This window comes from Balaenoptera physalus (assembly GCF_965194825.1).
Source record: "Balaenoptera physalus genome assembly, chromosome: 3".
NCBI classification, from domain to species: domain Eukaryota; kingdom Metazoa; phylum Chordata; class Mammalia; order Artiodactyla; family Balaenopteridae; genus Balaenoptera; species Balaenoptera physalus.
This window is the reverse complement of record NC_138890.1, coordinates 159535479-159547902: the sequence shown is the minus strand read 5'-3', so window position 1 is coordinate 159547902 and position 12424 is coordinate 159535479. Positions and strand designations below refer to the sequence as shown.

At 39.9% G+C, this 12424-nt stretch overlaps 1 long non-coding RNA gene across 35 annotated transcripts in view; it reads left to right on the top strand.

Annotated features, from left to right (window-relative positions):
• The window catches only part of LOC309656873, a 1296162-nt gene that overhangs the window by 247091 nt on the left and 1036647 nt on the right, over positions 1–12424 (top strand). The gene's annotated exons all lie outside the window — the stretch shown is intronic.

Genomic DNA, 12424 nt, shown 5'->3' with positions numbered 1-12424 from the left:
TCTCCTCCCTCTTGCATCTCCCTCCCACCCTCCCTATCCCACCCCTCTAGGTGGTCACAAAGCACCGAGCTGATCTCCCTGAGCTGATCTCCCTGTGCTATGCGGCTGCTTCCCACCAGCTATCTATTTTACATTTGGTAGTGTATGTATGTCCATGACACTCTCTCACTTCGTCTCAGCTTACCCCCACTGGAATGGTTTTGACCCAGAAAGAATGTCACCAATAAACAGTCTCAGTATGAAACAAGATAGAGAACAACCCCTCAGGGAGCTGACTGTAAGGCTGGAGGCAAGGCCCCTCCTACACTTTTCTTCACTCCCACATGGAGCAAAAGACTCAGTTATGTGTTTATTCCAAATCTTGTAAAGCAGCACTGGCTGTAGGGGCTAACCCTGCCCTTTGTTTCCAGGTGTCCCAAGCTGATTCTTAAATCAGCTTTGTTGAAATTAATATGCCTACTCCAAAGTTTTTAGTTTAGTATTAACTTCATATGCCTTTCTTATTCCCTTTCCATTGTTTGAATTATTGGAATTTATTTTTAGAATAGTTTTGAGCTTGCAGAAAAATTGAGCAGAATGTTCAGAGTTCCCATATACTCCCCCTCCCACTCCTTCCCTTGCCCTCATTATTAACATCTTGCCTTGGTGTGGTAAGCATGTTAAAATTGAACCTACATTGATACATTGTTATAAAATAAAGTCAGTTATTTTAAGGGCTCACATTCTTTGTGATCTACAGTTCTGTGGGTTTTGTCAAAGGCATGATGTTATGTACCCACCATTACCACCACATCATGTGGAATAGTTTTACTGCCCTAAAAATCCTGTCTGCTCTAGCTGTTCATCCTTCCCTCTTCCCCTCCCCAATCCCTGGCAGATTGTTCTTTTTTTCACTGTGAATGTGATAAATTCGAGATTTTCTCCAAATATATTATGGCAGATTATACTCCAACACATGGAAGGGAAGTATTATCACAGTAGTTTTTTTTCAAATATAATCAGACTGGGTTTATGCCTCTCCTACAAAGATTGATCATAATAAAGTATATTGTCTCTAACACTTGTTCACCTGAGTTTGGATTATATAAGAACTACTGAAATAGGCCACCAATCTTCCAACTCTTGTGCTAGAAAGAGCCTGTTTTTTTTTTTTGTTTTTTTTTTTTTTGTCTAAACCATACTAGCCTCTAATGAATTCAGCCAATTAAAGGAACTAAAGGTTTCTTTTCTCATTGTTCCTATGATCTATATACTCTGTGTGCCTACAAGATGCCAGTATTAAGAGTTCATTCCTTGCATATTCTCTGTCCATCACCACTGCCCTATGCTATGAGGAAGTGCTTCTTCTCCACCCCTCACTTGGGTTACAGAAGGATTAGTCTGTATAACCACTTACTCTAGGCTAAGTGAGGTCTTTGAGTGCCTCATAAGGCCTCTTTAGCCATAGTTCTTGATGCTCTCGACTTATTGGCATGTTCATAGGAGTTTTTGTGGAAATGTAGTTACCTGGAAGTGCTGAGGTGTCTGTTCGCTTGTTTGAAACTTGAGTAATGTAAACACCTTGTTCTTCTGCTTAATCCCCAAGGATTGACATGGGGATGGTTCAATTTCACCTTTTAGTATATTCAGTAGACTAACGCAGCAATGTGCTGTGTTCTCCTTCAATAGTCCTTGTTGCTCCCATTTACTACCCACATGGTAAGAAAGCTGTCCTACATGTTTATCTCAAACTTACATGGAGAAATTTGAGAAGAGTCAATTAGTAGAACCATCCATAATGTCAACTACTAGTAAGGGTCTGTAGAGGCAAACATAGATACATATATCCATATCTGTCTGTCTGTCTGTCTATCTATCTATCTATCTATCTATCTATATCTCCTCTGGAAATTTTTTTCCGTGATACATTAGTTGGTGGGAACGAATTTTTCATAGAATATGTAAAGGCCATTCTGTGTGTACATGTTTGTATATATTTCATAATTTTCCATGTATATGTAGATAGAAATCTACACACCAAAGTTCTACTTCATTTATGTAATTATTAAGGTTATTTTTATAATGAAATGTTAAGATTTCAAAGAATTTTTATCTCCTAATTTTCTCCCAAATATTAATTTAATTACATAGGGGAACATGTCATCTAAATTCCTAAATAGTTATATCAATATTGATGCTAAGTTTCAACGCTTTTTTCATCAAGTGTATATATTAATAAGATGTGTGAAATTTTTTAATTCTAGTAATAGCTTTAGGTATAGATTTTTTTTTTTGATTTCTATGTGTGTGGTGTGTTTTATTATATATTAGTCTCTTAAATCAAATAGAAAACAAAAAGTGGAGCTACAAACCAAAGTTACAACAGTATTAGCTTTTCTCATCGCCCGTCTATCTACTTTTGCCAGAGGTCTTTATTTCTTCATAAGGCTTTGAGCTACTGTGCAGGGTCCTTGACTCCAACCTGAAGAACTCCCTGTGGCAGGCGGGTCTGGTGGTTAAGAACTCTCTCAACTCTTGATTAACTGGGAATGTCTTGATTTCTCCCTCATTTTCGAAGGAAAGTTTTGCTAGATATAGGATTCTTGGTTGACGGTTTCTTTCCTTCAACACTTGAAGTACATTGAGCCATGCCATCTGGCCTCCGAGGCTCCTGATGAGAAATCTGCTCATGACCTTCCTGGCAAATCTTCTCTCAGCTTCATAGAACTTTCATAATGTACCTTATCGTGTCTTATGCGGCAGAACATTTTGTATAGTATCGTGAAGTCAGTTAAGTTGTAACATTATTTTGAGACCAGAATTTAAGGAAAAGGAATTGAATATTTCAAGTGTAGACATTATGAGGTCTTTAAAATTATTACAGATTTTCAAACGAGAAATAAAAAGGCCACTGAAGTATCCTACAGATTTTAATTTATAACAAAGTGAATACCAATGTCTAATAACACACGTAAAGAAAAATTTCTTTGGGATCCTTTTTCCTAAGTGTAAAGGGGCCTTGAACTCAAGAAGTGAGAAAACCCCTGTGGTTTACCCCCAGCTGTGATGCGTCCATTTCTTGCTCTGACCTCAGAGTGCACCACTGTGATGTACTTCACAGAGCCCTGTAAAAGGGGCAGCTGGGCCCAGGTTTTTGGTCCTTAGAGCCCAGGAAGCTGCTTTTGGTGACCTGACGGCCTTGGACCTACAGTTAGCTTGTTTTTTCCTTGTTTCTGCCATTTTGTTGATTTGTTTTTCTCTTTTCTCTACTCTTTTTTATTTTTCTCATTTTTCTTTCTTCTTTGCCTTCTTCTCATTTTTCTCTCTTTATCATTTCTTTTAGTTTTAAATTTTTTCTTCTCCATTTTTTGGTGTTTCTTTTCCATTTCTTCTGCTTTCTTTTCTTCCTTTGTTCTTTTTCTCATTTGTATCTTAGTTTTAGTTAGTATTGCTAGATTAGTACAGTTAGCATAGTCAGTACTGTTGGTATAGTTAGCATAGCTGGTGTAGTTAATACTTGATTAGCATAGTTAGTGTAGTTAGTGCTAGTTAGCGCCGTTGGTACAGTTAGCGTAGTTAGCGTTGTTAGTAGAGACAGCACACTTAGCACTGTTAGTACAGTTAGCATTGTTAGTTAGCGTAGTTAGCGTTGCTAGGTAGTGCTGTCAGTCAGTGTAGTTAGCAGGTCACCACGATGCAGGGCCTCACAGCCAACTCTGCTGACAAGGAGGCTCATATTGATGGCTTTGAGATCCTCCGCACCATTGGTGAAGGCACCTTCGGTAAAGTGAAGTTGGCGCGGCACATTCTGACCGGGACACAGGTGGCTCTCAAGGTGGTTAAGAAAAGGCGTCAGAGCGTCGCAAGTGTCCAGGCACTTTTCCGGGAAGTGTGCGGTATGAAGCTCCTGAATCACCCCAATATTGTAAAACTGCTGGGGGCGATTAACACAGAGGAGGCATTTATTCTGGTGATGGAGTACCTCAGTGGGGGGGACATGTACCACTATTTGGAGATCCATGGCCGTATGACAGAGGCGGAGGCCCGAGGCCCGTTCCAGCAGCTGCTCTCCGCCCTGCAGCACTGCCACCAGAGGGGCATCGTGCATCGGGACCTGAAGCCACTGAACCTCCTCTTTGATTCGAACATGAATATCAAACTTACAGACTTTGGCCTCAGCAACAAGTGTGATGACTCTGGACAAATGGACACAATCTGCGGCACACCCCTTTACTGTGCCCCGGAAATCTTCCTGGGGCAGAGCTACAGCGGCCCTGCGGTGGACGTGTGGAGCCTGGGAGTAGTGCTCTACGCCATGGTAACTGGGTCCCGGCCCTTTGTGGGAAAAGACTTCCAGGAGCTGCGGAAGCAAGTCCTACAAGGGAAATACCACATCCCACCTTATCTGTCTTTGGAGATAAGGGATCTATTACAAAAAATGATTGCCCTCAACCCCAGTGACAGAGGCACCTTACCTGACCTCATGAGGCATGCTTGGTTAAACATGGGCCAGAAGGAGCCACTCCAGCCACCCTGTGAAGAGGACCTGAAGGTGACAACGGTGACGACTCCGGGCTTGACTTGCGACCAGATCCAGGATGCTGGAACAGGCAGTGTGAGCGCCAAGAAACCCCAGGTAGGGGCCTCCATCGTAACTGTGAGGCCCTTCTGTCGCGGGGACCTCAGCGGCAGTGAACTCGAGCCTTCTCCAAGCCCTGTGGTGTCCCCCCTGAAAAGCAGGTGGCTCTACCAGGGAGAAAACGTGCAGCTGCAGGAAGACCAGCAGGCGGGGCAGAAGACCGGTGAGTCTGCCTGTCCCCCACCCAGCCTGCAGTCGAGGACTGCCACCCCCAGCCCAGCCCCCCAGTGTGGCACTGGGACATCCCCCTCCACCAGCAGCAGGATTGGAGCCCCAGAGGGAACCAGCTGCCCCCCGGGTGTGTCCAACACTGGAGGGTCCTCCCACACTGGGCAGCCTGAGAGTGTGTCCTCATCCACTCCCTCTGGCCACAGCCAGAAAAAGCAAGGGGTGGCTAGGAGAATCTGGAACTTTGTTTTGAAACATCTTTGTTGCAAGCTGCCCAGCATGCGGCGTCATAATAAAGTGAGCCCATGTGAACCCCATGCATGACCGAGGCAGGAAGGTCAGGCCGCCGCGCTCCCTGGGGCCCGGTGCAGGGGAAGATGAGGGTGTTCTCTGCGCGGCCTTCAGAAGCATCGTATCCAAGACCCTGGCCAGCTCAGAGGATGGTCCGGAGCAGCCCGGGCGACCGAAGGCGAGGCCACCGTGGCTGCAGGTCTGCCCCTCAACCCCCACCTGGGTGAAACTTCAGAGACTGGACTGTCATTCCTGGGTCACGTCTCCCCTCCCCCACTCTTCTGTCTTCCGTGTTGGTGGGGGAGGGGGATAGTTCTTGTTCCAAGGACTCCTTGGTTCTTCCAATTCTAGTTAATAAACTTGATGCTCGGGCTTCCCTGGTGGCGCAGTGGTTGAGAATCTGCCCGCCAATGCAGGGGACACGGGTTCGAGCCCTGGTCTGGGAAGATCCCATGTGCCGCGGAGCAGCTGGGCCCGTGAGCCACAATTACTGAGCCTGTGCATCTGGAGCCTGTGCTCCGCAACAAGAGAGGCCGCGACAGTGAGAGGCCCGCGCACCGCGATGAAGAGTGGCCCCCGCTTGCCACAACTAGAGAAAGCCCTAGCACAGAAACTAAGACCCAACACAGCCATAAATAAATAAATAAATACTTTAAAACAAAAAAAACTTGATGCTCCAGAAAGATGTATCACACCCTGCTTTGCATCTGCTGTGATGTATAGCGCTCAAGGAGACACCTAGAAAGACAGAAGCTGAGAGATTGGGGTGTGGATGCAAAAATAGAGTTACTAGGAATGGGAGAAGTACAATTTAAACGCAATTAGTGGGGCGCACACTTCCACTCCAGCACAACGCAGTGCTTTACATGTTTACATGGCCCCAAGGTATTATAGGACACATTCCCATTAGCTCTGTTGCTTCTGGGCCGTGCTCAGGAACTAGGTCAATACAGATGCTCCTGGGTGGGGATCCAGCGTCCACGTTGCTCAGTTCCATCCTTTTCCATAAGCCCGAGCTCACCCCCAGCCTCCTCCCCACAAACAGGTGGAGGTCGGCTCACGACTCTCACAATCCTCAGGTTCTTCCAACCTGCTTTCATCCTTGGGGAAAACCAGCCCATTGTTGGCTTGTCTTTCCCAAAGTTATCATCCTCTTTATTTCTAACGTGGAACACCTACCTCTTTATTCAATTTCAGATTTTATAAAATACTGGAAAAGTCTTTGGCTTCAAGCTGCTTTTTTCTGCTTTCCTACAACAAATGTCCATTGAGAAAGAAAACAGAAAATCATTACCTAATTGAAATTGTAGGAGCAAATATATGTAGAAAAAATATATATACCTTAATACTGTCCCATTTGTATAGGTATTTCTGATCAGTGCCATTTGTATAGCTTCACTATTAATTGTCAATTCCTTTGGGGTAACCTGGAGTCCCTACTGAAATGCAAACATTCTCTGAGAAAACAGCACTGCTATTACCACTTAACTATGCTTTAAGGTAAATTAATTTGTCAGCTTTGTTGGTCTGACCACTGACAGTCACTAGACTGCAGCTCGTTAAGATTGGTTATAAAATGTGTTTTGCTGGAGGGCGGGGGAGAGGAAGTTTCTGAGCCCAGTTGATATTCTCAGACGAATTCACAGTGTGGTCTTGGGGGCTGTTCCTGTCTCTGGAATAGAAGCGGCCAGAGAGTGAAGAATTACAAGAACATTTACTTCCTTCATTTCCTCTTTAGTTCTAAATATATCTCAATTTCCAAAAATAAAAGGCTATGTAATATATTTCCAGTTTTTCTTTATTAATAGGATCAGTAAATAATTAATAAAAGCAAATTAAAAGTGAACTTGTCACAAAGGGAACAATCCTTTGTCTGACATTAGTGAACAGCCTGGTTTTTAATATAAAATATTTTATAAAGGCAAATTATGCTGAGTTGCACTCAGGGTAATTAACTTTTCAGATGCAGTAGCTTTAAACTATTTATGTTGCTTGAAAATAATCACTTGTAAGCAATTTGTTTCAATTTTATAAACTAGGGCCAGTTATTATAGGTATTACAGAAGCAGTAATTGCTATTCAGCAGGGTGACGCTTTGCTCTGTCCTCTCAGCGACTCCTGGTTGGAGATACGGGGGCCCAGGACGACGGTAGGGAATTTGTAGCTGCTTTGCTTTTAACATCATTGTGTGAAGGCTGCAAGAGACTAGCTTATAAACTACGAGAGTCAGGCAAAGAGTTTGAACCTACACTATAAAATCCTGTAGTTCTACCCTCTTTACAATATCTGGCAAATCATTCATTTCACTAGGTTTATAGAGAGCCATTTAGTAAAATGAAATGGGTATCCTATGGGTAAAGATTTAATGTCTAGTGCAATCTAGGGCATTATAGTGCTACCTTCCAGATCTTCTCTCCCAGTGTCTTATACTGGAGGTAGTGATGTGCACATATCTATTCATAGTTCCTCATTCCAATGAACTGTAAGGTCTTGAAATTGAAGGCATGACTTAGCAAAACTTTTTTCAAGGAGCAGGCACACAGCATATGAGTGCTGATTACATTTCATAATTAAATTCATTTTTTTTCTAATATAAACATTGAATTTCTCCTTAGCTGTCATACTAAGAAGGCCTTGCAACTCACAAGATTTGACAAATAACTCACCTCGTTGATTACATATTTATTTGCGTATTACTTTTTACCTGATATGAGAAAGAACACAGCTAAATACAGTTGTACTGGGAGTTTTGTACACATGTGGAGGGATGAAAGAGAAAGGGTGTCGCTAACAATGGATTCTGACAGCAAGAGGGAGGCAGGAGGTCCTTAAGGACAATCCCTATTATTAGTTAGTGGTGGAGCTGAGGGGGGTCTGTATTCCAGTGATGCTTGTTTCTGTTCTGTTTTTATCCTCATAATTGTGTATCTGAGCAGCAACCCCCTGATTGGTTTTGTATTGGTTATTAATTATTTACTAATTACTAATTATTAATACAACCTCTGTGTATATTTTGTAAAATTTATCTATATTTTATAAAACATATTTTATGTTATTTATTAGATAAAACTTTTTGTAATCTTGTAAAAAACATTAGCAAGGGTTAAAATGATCATCCAATTTTTTTTCTCTATAGTAAATATAACAGGGACTTTTGGAAGAAAGAACCATTTTAATGTGTGTAATCTTCCTAAACTGTGTATGTGGGAATCCATATGAAAATGCCAGGCTGGCCAAACTTACTAGATACATAAATACATACTCGTTAAAATGTTGAATGATGGTTCAAAATCATGGCTCAGTTTGGAACCATGACTAGAAAGAGCTAGGAGAATGGCAGTTAGAGAAATACTTAGTATTTCTAAAGGGATGTGGGACACAGTACCTCTTAAACATGGCATGCCCAAGAGTCACATGAAAAGGAATTGTAGTAAAGGGGTTTTGACTTTTCAGTTCTCATTCAAGATTATAAACCAACTCTGGAATCATATGTGAACCATACCTAATCCTTGCTTGTTGCTCAACCTATTGTGTCTAACTCTGAGAAGCAGATTTCAGAGGGACAAAGGGAAAGAAGTTTGCAACACTAGGCCTATGAATTAAGCCCTGCTTAGTTCTCCTCTTTGATTTTACTGTGTACTGATATAGTATACGTCAAAGCATTTTATATAATCTGCACAGCAAATAATTCACACTGAAATGTAGTTATGGCACTAAAAATATCTTGCCAAAAGCCATTCTCCACAGAAGAGGAGTGAATGTGTGTTCCCAAACTTAACTTAAAGTGATAACCTTATAAAATCCTTTGAATATCGGATGTGACTGGTGTGTAAACTAGATAGTGTCCTATTCAAAGATGCTTCAGGGTGTTTCCTGAAATAGATGTACTTATTTGGATTGGCTGTATTTTCTGTCACTCCCTGTCTGAATTACAGGAAGCGCTTCATCGTTAGGTGACCTGATTTGACCCCAGTTCCTCTCCCACAACTTCTCTATATGGTAGCCAGAATTGTCATTAACAAACAGAAGTTCAGTCTTTCTAAATTAGCTCCCATTTCACTCTGAATATAAACCAAACTCTTCAAAATGACTTAAAAGCCCCACATGATTACCCCTCCCTTAGTTCTCAGACATCTCACATCACTGAGATGCAGCGGGAGCTCCGGTTCACCTTCTGCTTCTCCGGTGACACTAGCTTCATAGCTTTCTCCAAACATACCAGACAAGTTCCACATTTAGGATTTTGCTCTGACTCTGAATGGGTCAATTTTCCCCAGATATCTTCATGGGTGAAGTCCCTCACTTCTTCAAATTTTTGGCTCAACTATCACCAAAAGGAGGTCTACCCATACCAGCCTAAGTAAAAGTATAATCCACCCCCAGGCCCCGCCTACAATTGAAAACCCTTTCCTTGTTCTTTCATTCCATAAGGCTCATTGCCTTTTAATGTAAAATATCATTTATGTGTCCATGTTTATCATTATCTGCTGCCCCGTCGCTTCTAGAATATAAGCTCCACAAAGGCAGGCATCTTTGTTTGATTCACTAAAGTATCTTTGGAAAGTGAAATAAAACCTGGCTCATTGTGGGCCATCAATACATTTTTTTTTTTTAAGTTGAATTAAATGAAAAGGAGACAGGAACAAATCACGTTTTGGCCTACATGTAAATGATAGCATTAAATTGTCAGTTGTCCTTGGAAACAATTGGAGAAAAGTTAGAAAATCTTTTTTTTCCCCCCTTTAAAAATCAGCAAATTGTATAGAATTGAGAATTGACCTTGGAGCAATTTAGAATCCATGTGTTGTTTGAATTTTGACTAAGCAATGTCTTTAAGTTCACCAGATTAATCAAGCAAACAAACCTGAGTCTAAATGCAGACTTCCTTACGAAGTAGATATTAAATGATCTTACAAGTATAGGAGGGAACTGCTCCCAGGAGTGGGGTTGACCGGTGTCAGAAGCTAATAAAGGTTTGAATATTAAAATAAATAGAATTAAATTAAATTCAGCATTAATGATCATGAACAATGAAGTAAGTTTCCAATGCTATATATCAGAAAGACCTTCATAAGAAAAAATGTCATTTGATTAGTTTCAATAAGCTTTATTATGCTCAACAAATCAAGGGATGATCTCCTTAATTTTTCATATTAAAAGTTTGTAATTTTCATCTAGTTTAATGTTCACAGGCTTTCAGAATTTTTGTTCACTTGATATTTTTTAATTAAATCCTTAGGTTGTGAAGTTTTTCCCTTAAAGTAAAATCTTCCTTGCATTTTACAAATAAAAGTTACCTGTTGCAATATTCAAATAACATATATTATGCCTCTGCTCCATCAGCATATTGACAGATTTGCTGCTGAGACATAATGGGTTGTTCTCTTGGTTAAGTCTTAAACTATACTGAGTATTACATATGAAAAACTGCAAGTAGTGATTTGATAGAATGTCCTCACCTTCTTTTTCCTGTCCTTTCTTTATGTTTCATTATGAGGAATTGAAATATAACCCTAAGCAAGACCCCGTTGCAAAATCATTCCTTTCCCTTTTGAGTAATGATTTTCTGGTAGTGAAAATGTGAAATAATGAAAAGGTTAGAATATGCTTTAATTCATTCTTGCAAAGGTTATGATTACATCATTATTTGGGTCAAAATCAAATCATTGCTTCCATTCTTCATATGTTAGACCGATTAGTGTCAGATAAGTACAGCATAGTATTTGTGTCAACACTTAAGGATAATATGTTATTGTAAACCTTTATTAATCTTAATGACTTTCAAATGTACCTCGTGCTTGAATATTTATTTCTTTAAATGTCAACTCACCTTTTAAGCTATTGCTCATGTAAAACAAAAAGCAATCTACCTAGACTCAGGAAATGTTTCTCATGTGGCTGTTTAAACATAGCAACCAGGATGTAAAGAGTTTGAAAATCAATTACATGCTTTCAGAATCTAATCAGCAACACTTGATTGGAAGTATCAACCCACAAGTACAGAAAAAGGAAATCGCTTCAATAAACGTCACTGATATTTCCTAGCATTTTGTACTTCGGTACCAACAGGAAACTAAGAAATGTTGCTAGGATGTTAGCGTCAAATGTTTCAGCCTTCATGACCATTCATTTTAAATATATTTAATTCATTCAAACAAGTAAGGATTAGCATCATAGTAAACTGTCACCAGTCTATGAATAAGCAAGTACACCTATGTCTCTTACCCCCCTGGGACAATTACACCCTCTACATGGGTCTGTATTATTATCTCTGAAACTTTCCAGTTGCATTACTGTCACCCATGTGCTTGAAAATCCAGGTTTACTGTCAAACCATAATAATACAAAGAGATTTAATCTTTTGAACTGTAAAATATATTAAATGTAATAATAGGCATGAAGAAAAAAATCCACACCACATGTCAATTAAAACTTCCTAATTTGAACATATGTATGGTACACTTCTATTAAATTTTTGTTTGTTTTCTCAAAGGATTATTATGTTCTGTATACTTAAATCTAAAATGTTGCTATCTCACAGTCTTAATAAATAATACTCTATGGCTCCTTATTAACTTTAAATGATTTTTAAATTTTAAAACTGATTAAATGTTTAATTTTATTTTTATTACTATTTTTTATCCTGGAGGGACACTTGAGAAACTGGTCAAGTCTCAGAAAATCTCTATGTTAAAAAAAAAAAATCTCTATAGAACACTATACATAAGAATGATTAGTAATTGTAGATACCATAGCCTGCAAATAATTTTCAGTGATCTTTTAATTAGACAACATTTTCCTCTAGGTCTGTGTATTTTGGCCAACGCATAAATTCTAGTTTTATATTTAGTTTTCTCTTCTCTTCCCACAAAGAACACCGACTCTAATGAAAATTATTAATGTAGGAATAGGAAATTGCAGCTTCTTCCTCCCTTTTTTCGTTAAAAAAGCTCTGCTCGATACTGTTTCTTTATCTAACTAGGCCTAAATATAACAAATTACTACTATACAATATTCTAGTGAGGTATGTTTTCTGGCATATAACATGTAAAATAGTAGGGCTTTTTGGCTTGATGTAGTTCAGTGATTTAAGTTGAATAAAGAAAAGGTGGATATATTTTCTGGAAAAATAAATATATAAAAAGCAGATACTAGAGGGGAGTTAACACTTAGAAACAGAGAAAACCACAGGGTAAAAGGTGAGTTTCTCATTTGTTTTGCTTTTAGCCTGAGACTACTCCAGAGTTACATCTGACAGGGAGGCTAAAGCTTCAATAGAAATCAGCCTCATTCTTGTGGAGAACTAGAAGACAGAGTTCAGGGCAGTCATAGCTTCTGGAATCTGAA